Raw genomic sequence first — 11,130 nt, forward strand, 5'->3', positions numbered from 1 at the left:
GTGTGTGTGTGTGTGTGTATGCATGTGTGTGTGTCTGTGACTGTGTGTGTGTGCTCACAGCCCTAACCTTTCCCAAGCTGTTTGTTTCCAAGACAGCACTTAGAGAGTGTGAGAAGTAAACCAGCTACGTACATCCCAGACGCACACAACTGACATTCAGACTCCGAGGAGGAAGGGAGAATTTGGAGGGTCAGTTTAAAATGAAAACATGGGTCTTCTCTTCCCCAAATATCGGGAATTCCAAGGCTGCCACAATAGAACCTGAAACCCAGATATGAGTTCCTTCTTAGCCCGGACCCTGTGGGTCCGCACAGATCCGACACCCATATAGCTGGCCTTGTTGGCCAACAGTGGTGACGTCACTGGCTTTGCTGTCTCTCCAGGCAGCAGTCTTGAAGGCTGGAAAGGGAAACAAGGTGGAGAAATAAAGAAAACGCAAACTCGGGTGATGAAAGGGTACAGATTCTAGGCCCACCTTGATGTGTGGACAGCCAGAAACAATTTTCAAATACTTTCTCTTTGAGATGTTAGTTACTATTATTTATGAAACAGGTGATGGAGATGTTCTTGGCTCTCTGCTTAACTGCATCTGCCATTAACTCAAAGGTGGCTGGGCACACCTGTGAGGGATATTTTGCTTAATTAGATTATTTAAAGTGAGAGGACCCACCTCTAATATGGGTCACACCCTCTGCTGGAAGAGAAAAACTCCAACTTTTTGCCTGCTTTCCCCTATCCTTGATCGCAAGTCCATTTCCTCACTGGCATTGGAGCCTACTTCTTCAGGATTCCCAATGCATACTGAAGACCACCTGAGACATCCATCCTGCCGGCTGAGCGATTACTGGATTCTTGGACCTTCTATTAGTAGACAGTCATGGTTGGGCTAGCTGGACCACAGCCTGTGAGTCATCTTAATAAGTCCCATATATGGAGACAGAGAGAGAGAGAGAGAGAGAGAGAGAGAGAGAGAGAGAGAGAGAGAGAGAGAGAATCATTCTACAAGTTCTGTTACTCTAGAGAACCCTAATACAAATAAAATTTATCAGCTCCTGCTTCCGCAAATATTGAGAATGTTTCACGCACCCCAGTCCAGTTCAGGAGAGCAGCTTCATTGTCACAGAGCTGGACAGAACTCAAATCCCTTTGAAAAAAAAAAAAAAAAAAAAAAGAAGACCCACAAAGCCATAATTTTCTCTCCCCTTTGTATTCAGGTTCAGATAGAAGTTAGTTGTGAATGAACTTGCAGTTTTCTGAGCTGCCAAATACAGCAGAGTATGCTCCTCCCAGAAACCCATGCGCCATGCCAGGCCCACACTCCCCACAGGACAAGTCCTCACACAAGAGCCTAGAAACTCCTCAAGCCAACCTTCACGAAATTTGCCAGCTTTCTTCATTCCCACAATTCCCTCCTCCCAGGTTTCGGCAGGGTCCCAACATGTAAATTTATGTACATATTTTTAAACCAATTATTTTCCTTTTATGTTCAAGAAGTGGTTGGAGCTAAGTTGTTTGGTTTTTTTTTTCCACGAAATTCCTAGGCTCCCAAATCTGTCCAAGCTGAGTTCCCCATCCTTCATAAACAGTTAAAGAAACAGAAATGCCCAGGCACCCAACTTTCCAGCCTGCCAAGTCCAGAAACGGCTCGGCCATGTAAATCGCTCTGTAAGGAGAAAAGAGAAAACACTGAAATTCTACAACTGGCCCTCAAAAAGTCATGCTGAGGTGGATGAATGGTTTGTGGAGCTGTAAAAACATATTCTGGCCTTGTTTGAGCATATCCTTGGCTTTCAAACATATGAGCCACATCGTTATTAATGGTTCGATGTCTACACTGCCCGGGTCTTCTTACTCAGTTATCAAGCCCACGTGCACCACGGTACCTCCTCTGGGGGGACTAAGAAAACACATGAAATTCCAAAAGCCTGCAGCTGAAATAGGCATATGCTTCATCCCGAGTGGCTGTATTTCATGAGGAAGAGGCCTGGAAACAACCAAGATTGATTGACAGCCTACTACAGGCTTTGCCCTGTGTTAAGTGTTTCCGTGAAGGATAACCCATCGTTTCTTCCAAGGGACGCTCCAATTTAAACTTTGGTGACTTTCTCAAGCTCACACAGCTGACCTGCAGGAGAGATAGGATTCAAGGTCATGTCCCCAGTCCCCAACCTTCTTTCTACCTTCCCACCATGGGTAGCTGGTGCAGTAGCCAAGCTGATGGCGCGGCCAGAGGGCACACTGTGGACTTCAGGAAAGGAAGCCATCCTGGGGCTCAGAGCTCCTAACTTGACCTCCCTCCATGAGCTGAATAGCTTCAAGCGAATTACTGAAACTGTGAGTTCCAAGGTTCAATGCCACACTGAGGGAGAGATTTTAAAGTCTGAATGAATTAACACACACGGAGCCTTTGGAACAGCATATGGTACATAGAAAAGAGATAGTAAGTGTTAGACACTGAGACGTACCCAAAAGCGAATCTGAAGCAGGCCTGGACCCCTGACGAAGAGGCAGACTCCATTGTGGGGAGCTATAGAACCCCATTGACAGCCCCATATTCGGTCCTCTCGCCCTCAGAGCCAGCAGGTGGCTTGTGACAGCCCATGTGGCCTGTGGCAGGATTTCCCATCCCTTTCCAAGAGCACCACCGAAAGAATTCACACTGCCGCTGCTGTGGCAGAAGCAGGTGGGTCCCTTTCCATCATCCGGTGCTTCTAAGAGAAGCCATCAAGCTGGCCAAGCTGAAACCATTTGCAAATTCCAGGGGAGGGTTTCAAAGAGTACCCGATTCATTCCCCTTTACGATTATAATAAAACGGTTGGGTGATGCCGGAGGATCTGCCATCTCCCCAACCAGTCCCGAGAGCTCCCCCAAGGGAGGGCCACCCTGGGACCAGAAGAGCTTTCCCAGCGTGGAGCCCGTGACATTTTCATCAGCCACAGAACTGGTTTTCCCCCTTTGAGCTGCATCACAGAGATGAATGGTTCAATTTGCAGCTGCTTAATAGTGATCTGGGGGAGCCCTTCCTCCTGTCATTTGCCCCTGGCTTGGCCCCGCGGATTTGTGGTTAATGGGGCAGGTAGAGTAGCTGTTCCTTTCCCCTTGACTGGGTGTGTTTACTCAGATCCGCTCCCCCATCAGTTGCCGTGTCTTAATCTCAGCTTTGCTCGGGTGGAATGTTCCCCCCCACACGTCTCTATCAATGCCAGCCATTGAATCTCTAGAAACTGATAACTTCGGCAAATGCTCAGCTGGCTGCTTCTGAGGAACACATCCCCAAGGAGGTAGATAGCAACAAAAGGCTTAAAACAAGAACAAAAAAAACAATTCTCAGGCTTTTCCCAGCATAGCTGTTATCTTGAACAGCATCTATAGCCCCATTTGTGGCTTTGCTGGAGACACAAGAAACCCTAAAATCAGACAGGAATGGCTTGGTTTTGCTTGTTAGTTTCTCCAAAGCCTTGTTCTCTCCTCCCTGTTCCCTATCTTTGCCTTTCTGTTCACTCCCTGCATATTTTATCTACCCTTTCAGGGAAGTGTTCCCCTCAGAAGAACACTCCTTCAGGGACAATGACAAGATCCTAACTTTGTGTTTGAGTCTGCCAGATTCTGGAATATTTACCACAGAAAACCTGGAAGTCTACTCTTTAAGGCACAGCTCGCCCAGGGATGAGGTCCACAGCTTTGCTTAAGGTCAACCCTGAAGCTGCCTCAGGTGAGGAGGGCTCAGAGACAATCTTCTCAGCCACTGGGTACATTGGAGTAGAAAGGGGCTTTTCAAGCTGGGTAGGAGAGGACCACCCTACTTACAGACGTCAGCTGATTTTGCTTGGGGACCACAGAGGACACAGGTTCCCATAGCTTCCCTCAGTTTCCATGTTCTCTTAGGGGAGTTCTGGTTCTCAGGGACGATCTGGGAACCCTTCCCCACACTTCATTCCTGGGGTTTCTGTGTCAGGAGATAGGCCTGAAACAGTTCTGTGCCTGTACTTTCAGTGATGGGAAATCTTGCTTCCGTCTTGCTAACAAACACCTTTGTGAGAAGTCCGCCTGAGCCATATGTGGTAAGTTCCAGTTAGTGTTCTGTGTGGGTCAGGTGACAGACTTCCGCATGAGTGGGGCACTAGACTTGGCTGAACCTTCGCCAACAATATCACTCAAAGGTGGCAGCTTTGGTGGCCCAACCTGAGCCTTTATCTTTTTGTTCACACAGGTGTATAGTCTCACTCAAAATACATCAATCAACTATCAATCATTTCCCTCAACAAAAGATATTTCTAACATATCTGCTAATCAAATAATCATCCAGGACAGACTCTCACTGGCTGAGTTAGGATAGTAATGCCTCCGCATATAAATCCAGTCAGAACCTTTAGAACTCTCTTACTCCGCAAGCCCTGTATGGACACCAACGAACGGGGCTGGGGGAATAAAAGAGTGTAAAATACATTCTTTGCATCTGCAAGGTCCTGAGTTTGGCTCCAGTGCTTGACATGAGATGAAGTAGACCTGAATTCTTTAACGAAGGCATTTGAGTTTCAAAGTCATAACTCTAAGGACACACAGCTCTCCCGCCTCCCCCAAGTCCTCCCCCTGCTTCTCCTGGGCATTCTCCACTTGCAGAAGAACAAACACTTGGGCAGCTCTTTTTGGCTCGCACAGCCAGGGGTCTTTGGCCAATGGCTTACAGTTGCGTTCCAGGAACAGTCTCATGTTACTTGCTTAGCTTACACGCTGTAAATCCAGTTTTAAACCCCAATAACTTCCTCTTTCTCCACCCTTCACGTTGCCTAGCTCCTTCGTAGCCCCAACTCCTGGCACACATCCATTTCTTCAACAAATATTCACTTGAGCACCTGTAGACAATGTGCTGACTCAAGAGCCAATCTCACAGCTAAATCGGCTTCTGTCCTTGGCCCACAGAAATTCCTTCTACACAGAAGTGGAGACACAGTGTTTTCATTTACTGATAAGTGACTGTGAAAACCTTCAAGATCTTGTCCTGTGGTAACCTCCAAGGACATTGACAAGCGGGTTGTCCCAGGGTTGTGGGAAGAAACACTCCTAGACCAAATTAAGGTGCTCACACTACATGATGTGTTCAATTTATCTCAAACACCTGATGGATTTGAAAGCCACCAGCTAGGCTGGTGAACTTAGGACATTCTAAAAGCAAAGAGAAATGTTCATATAGCCTATTGTTCTTTGCCCTCTGCCCGTGAGCTTCCTCTGCCAATGATAAGGTTAGGAGTGAGGATCTGAGCTGAGATTGGAGCCAGAGGGCCCCACGGAGGGAGTGTATCTGTAGCTGAATGCATTCTTCCTCTACCGCAGAACAAGGAACCTAGTGGCTTTAGCTTGCCAAGTGGGTTTCATAGAAAAAAAACACATGTAGAACCATACACAGAGAAACCATAGTACGTATCATATAAGTGGGTACTGTCAACCCAGCATGATAAGTACATGTCTATCTTTAACTAAAAGTAGTCACCTTGTTACATTATATATTAGAATATATAGATTTTTTTGAGACAGGGTTTCTCTGTAGCTTTGGCTCCTGTCCTGGATCTCACTCTATAGACCAGACTGACCTCGAACTCACAGAGACCCACCTGCCTCTGCCTCCAGAGTGCTGGGATTAAAGCCACCACCACCTGGCTTAGATTCTAATTATAACATGACTTTCAGGTTATTCACTTACCACCTCAGTTTAGTGTTTTTTATGAATCACATCTGCCTCCTGGAAGCTCCTTCCTCATTTTCTGCATGCCTAACATATCCGATAATGTGTACTTAGGGGGGGAGGTAGCAAAATAGGGAGGAGGATGACAAAATGGTCTGACGATGTGAGTTCCAGCCCTGGGTGGTCCCAAGTTGTTCTTTGACCTCCACATAGATGCTGTGGCATGTGCCCTGCACACTCTCATGCTCAGTTTTCTTAAAAGTGCACTTAATATGATTAATATATCTTATGAATCTGAAGTGTCCTGTCTTGAGTTATTTGAACAGTAACAATGAAGCAGAAAACCTAGTAGAGATGTCTTCAATGAAGATGTAGGTTATAAAATAGTCCGTATAATGATTATAAGCCCATAAGAATATGGATATGGAAGTCCATGGGTAATAATTGGAAGGTAGTGTGCAAAGTGGGGAAGCTTTGATACAACAGTTATCACAAGTAGCTTTTGTTTCAAAACTTTCTTTGAGATCGATGTAAAATAATGAAATACTTCTAAGAATTCCAATGGGGATTAACTGCAAAACCTAGGCCATCCCATGTAAGAATGATGGCGTGAACGGGGATCCTGCAGAAACAGATCCTGTAAATCTCTAAGACAGAGCTTAGCAGGCCCGAGGAGGTGCCTGGGTGCTTAAGAGCACAGGTTGCTCTCATAGGAGACCTCGGTTCAGGTCACAGCACCTAAGTCCCGAGGGTCACAGGCGGCCTGTAACTCCAGCTTCCAGAGAAGACGTTCTTTTGGGGTCTCCTAGGGCACAGCACTCACAGGCACAACCCCCCCCCAAAACCACACACATCATGTTTTAAGAGAAATCTTTTAGAGATAAGGAATTTTGGCAACGTAACAGCACACATTCTATATAAAATTCATAGCAGACGTTTTAGGCAATGCATTTGCTTTTGCTTATCGTCTCTGAATGTTTATTATAGGTCCATGTCCATTCAAAGTTTCAACATAATACAAGGAAAACTGAAATTATTTCTCTGCACTTTGGTAGACTTCCCACCTCACATGACTGAAGCAAAAAAACTGATACCTCACTGCTCTCCCCTGTTTATTTCCTTCTGAGTAATTTCTCCAGAATCCCAAGAGGCAGGTCCTCGGCTATAGGTTAATCTCTTGGGTTCGTATTTCGACAATCCATTGGTCTCTCAAAAGAGATGGAGATGGAAAGAGGGTTTAGGACTTCGAAGTGCTGAGAATTTTTGAAAGAATTGCTGGATTGCAAATTGAAGAAATGTCTAGGCAATTTTTGAGAAATAAGAGTCCCTCAGTGGCTTCCCACTAAAGATCTGCCAAACCCACTTGCAGTTTAGCGAGAACCAGGCATTCCTTTCATCCAAGAGCCCAGCAATCCAGCTTCTGCACGTGATGACATGAACAGATAAACGTAGTTACATTTTATCTTTTGGACTCTGCTGAACTGCCCAAGTTGAAGAGCCTGTGACTTGAGCAAGGACAGACAGCTTGAAATTTTCAAATGCCAAGTAAAATATTTAGAAGGTTCCCAGAGTGGATAAGGGTTATCTCTTTAAGCCATTTAAATGCTTCAGCCACTAAAAATGCAGAATAATAGTTCAAGTGAAGATTAAATCAATTCAAGTAGAGCCCTTCTCATAGTCATCACTAATAAAGCCAATGTAGCCTTTAAACCGTCCTACTGAATTTGCTTGTAGGAAATACTATCTGTTCATCAGACTTGGGCAAACAAAAGCACCGATTCTGATAAAAATCATAATGCATTTTTGTTTGCTCAAAGCCAATCTTTGTGATCACCCTATTATGTGAACAAAGAATATTATTATAGGCTTCAGCAAGATGGCTCAGCAGATTAAGGCACTTGCCTCAAGCCAGATGACCTAAGTTGAATCCTCAGGTCCCACATGGCAGAGAGAGAGAGAGCTCACTCTCACAAGCTGCCCTCTGACTCTCCTAGGCACCACAGTGGGCACAAACTCACGCATGTACCAAATACACAAATGCAGGAAAGTAGAAACAGGGCAAGAGCTTTGTTGGAGAGACACTGTTCTTCCTGAGAATGATGAGATTCATACTGGATTTATTCTTAGCAAACAACGGTGAGGACAGGAACGGTCTGTGTGAGAAGATAGTGACGGGGCCTCCTTTTAAATCTGTTGGGACTTATGCATGACTGTGGGCTCATTTACCTGGAGAGACGGTGCCAATTCGGTCACTATTTCTTGAACCTAATTTAGATCTTCATTTCATTTGGTTTTAAGGCCATGTTTTGAAGGTTTGGACTCTTTAAAGATTCTGTACAAAGAGAATTGTGTGTGTGTGTGTGTGTGTGTGTGTGTGTGTGTGTGTGTGTGTGTGCAGGTTTCTGCTAAGGTGAAGGGTGTCGGTGACCTTGGAGTTGTAGGTATAGGAGGTTGTGAGCTGTCCAAGGCATGGATATCAGGTCCTCTGTAAGAGCAGGCAATGCTCTTAACCACTGAGCCATCTCTCCTGCCCCTAGGCCATTTTTTCAAATGAAGAAAAGAATATCCGGATGTCATCATTGAGCCCTGTTTGATCAAACATTTTCTTCACTAGCCCTGACTTCTAAAGACTTTTGATGGTTTATGAGAATCAATTCGTCTTCCAGGTATAAAGATTTATTAACAAGGAGTACAGTGAATATATTTGGAGAAAATGTCAGAGGGGCAAGAGGATTTTTTTTTTAAATCTCAATACTATTGATTGAAAACAGCCTCATGCGTGCTAGGAAACGCTCTGCCACTGATCTGTAGCCCCAGACCCCCATTGAGGGCTACTTTGAACTAGCTCCTGTACCTGGGCGAGTACGTGCTAACATGGTTTCCTCTCTCCATGCTGAGAGTAAAGGCGTTGTGACTCCATGGCACTTCCCACAGGATACCATTCCACAACACCACACACAGGAGTGCTACCCAGGTTAGATAACTTCCCATAGGAATGCTGCCATTGTGGAGGCTTTGGGGACCCCAGTCTGCTTCAGAGCAGCCTTGTGGGGGTGCTGCCTGTGAATGGGTCCAGCAAACCCATACCGCCCTCGGCTTCTTCATTTACCATGCAAGTCGAACCCTCACAGGACAGACTCAGCATCACTTGTGGGAACCCAGCACCAATAAGAAGATGAAGTTATCCCCTGCCCAGCAGGTGGATCAAGAATCAAGAGTTACTGTGCATTTTGAAGAGCAGGCCTGTCTCGCTTCAGTGAGCATTACTGGCAACAAAGAAAAGAGTCTGGAGAAATCACTGAATAACACCTCCCTGGTGCACCCTAAACTAACATGTCAAGGCAGGGGTCAGGAAAGTATCAACATATGTTTTCTTTGTTTTCAAGCCAAAGGACCACAGCCTTAACTATTATCCCAAGGACTGAGAAAGAAGGCCCATTCACTGCAATGTAAACCACACCTCCAGGAACTCTGCCCCCTCCGGGATAAAGCCCTGTCCAAGCTGAATCTCAGAAGCAAGCCATGGACCTAACTCTTCCCCTACCAGGTTCTCACTATGGTCTTCTTGACCCTCCCTTGGCAACTTAGAAAATAAGAAAAGAGCTGTCCAAAGAATGCCAGCTCAGTCTACCTCTTACCTACTCTAGGACTTGACTTTTCCCTTCTCTGGGGAGGGGGCCGTGGGAGAGTAGCTCGACAGTCAGGGTCATTAATGCAACTAAGGGGCGTTGTTCTCTGCAATTCAGTTATCTGGACCCAACCTTCAGGATGAACCCATTTCCCATTCTATGCCTTCGCCCGCCATGGTCATGGTCCTTGCAGTACGTCCGTGCACTTTCACTATAAGCTCGACCTGAATGCTCTCTGAGCTTCTTTGCTCACAGAAGCCAAGGGTCTTCCAGCTGGACTGCAGACCCTTGTCTAGGCTGAGGCTCCTACTCAGCCTCTTGACCCCACGCTGGGCAATATTCCCCAGACTCAACCACAGAGAACCTCGGAGGAGAGACTCCAGGGAAAGGAATTAACACTGGGCTGCCTCCCACTCTCAACACAAGCCGGCTCTCTCTACTCACCCTCCCTCTGCAAACTCCTTCTGCAGTTGACATTTCTTCCCCTAGGAGTTAGTGGCCAGCATCCCAGCCAGGAGCAAAGGGGAACCCACCAGGGGTCACTCCCCACTCTATTCCACACCCCCACAAAGACAAGCACCTGTGTAAATCACACCTAGTCCCTGGTCTGTTTTAGTTCCCAAAACGTCTACCGATAAATATTTGTGGAAAAGCAAATCTCTGGATTTCCCTCCTGGCCTGACCACATACTAAGAAGCATTAGGACTAAGCCCGAACGATGGGCACATCAGTAACTCAGCGAGACACTTCATAAACATCGGGATCATATTCTCATTCCTTTGGTTGCCACAGAGGCCCCTTACCACCCATCCAGATTCTTCCACTTTGTGTGCTTGCAACAGATAGCTCCAGGTGGGGATCTGGGGCTGCGCACACCTTCATTCCATGAAGCTCCCCTCCTAGTCAGACAGAACCGAAGCTTTCAGAGCCGGACTTGGTGTCTGCAGACTGATGAGCCTCAGCGCTCAGTGTATTCCAGGGATAGCTTCAATGCAGACTTTGGGGTCTTCTGTTGTGGGATCCCGAAAAAAAAATCTTTGATTACCAGCTTGTGAGTCTGAGAGCTGCTCTTCGAGAAACTGCAAACCTCTGGCCAGGGGTGCCTTCCTGTTCTTCTTTGCAGCTCCCTCAGGCTTTGGGAACACAACAGGCCTTATGGATTAAGGGAGAGTGAGAAATACTCTTACAGTGTGTCTATTATGGATTTATTTTACACACTGTGTATTACATTGACTCTCATATATAGCTGCAACCAAGAAAGGCAAACAGTTGCCTGAGAGGGGAAAAGAAACCCCGGTGTGTGAGGAGGATCTGATGGTGCAGGGATGATAAATTCATCTCTGCCTCTTGCCACTGACTCCTCTAAGCAAAGCTGTGTGGTGCAGCCCTGTCATTAGCTTCTCTGCTGGAGCTCGAGCAATGTTAACTCGTTGAGAGGCATTCCTTGTGGGGCAGCACATCACTTATCTACTTTCCCACCGGTTAATCTCTGTCCCCAAAGATGAACTCCTCACATTCCTTTACAATGACCTGGCTCTTTGAAGCACAACCACCCCTTGCTAAATGCAGCTGTCCAGCTGAGGGATTTACAAGGACCACCCTTGCTGGGCTGGGGGTGGAGTGTTTGCCCAGCATGCTCTATGAGCAAGCCCACCACTGCAATGATAGCAATGATGACGATGCTGATGGTCATAATAATGAAGACAACAATAACAAACTACCGAAGACAGAAGGAGGCGATGTGGGACCACTCCGGAGTTTCCCGATTACCTTGATTACCTAGAGAATAAAAGGTAAACACAGGTAGGGCACCAGGAACG

Source organism: Alexandromys fortis, unplaced genomic scaffold (assembly GCF_014885135.2).
Source record: "Alexandromys fortis isolate MF-2015 unplaced genomic scaffold, M_Fortis_MF-2015_v1.1 scaffold_79, whole genome shotgun sequence".
In the NCBI taxonomy this organism is placed as follows: Eukaryota; Metazoa; Chordata; class Mammalia; order Rodentia; family Cricetidae; genus Alexandromys; species Alexandromys fortis.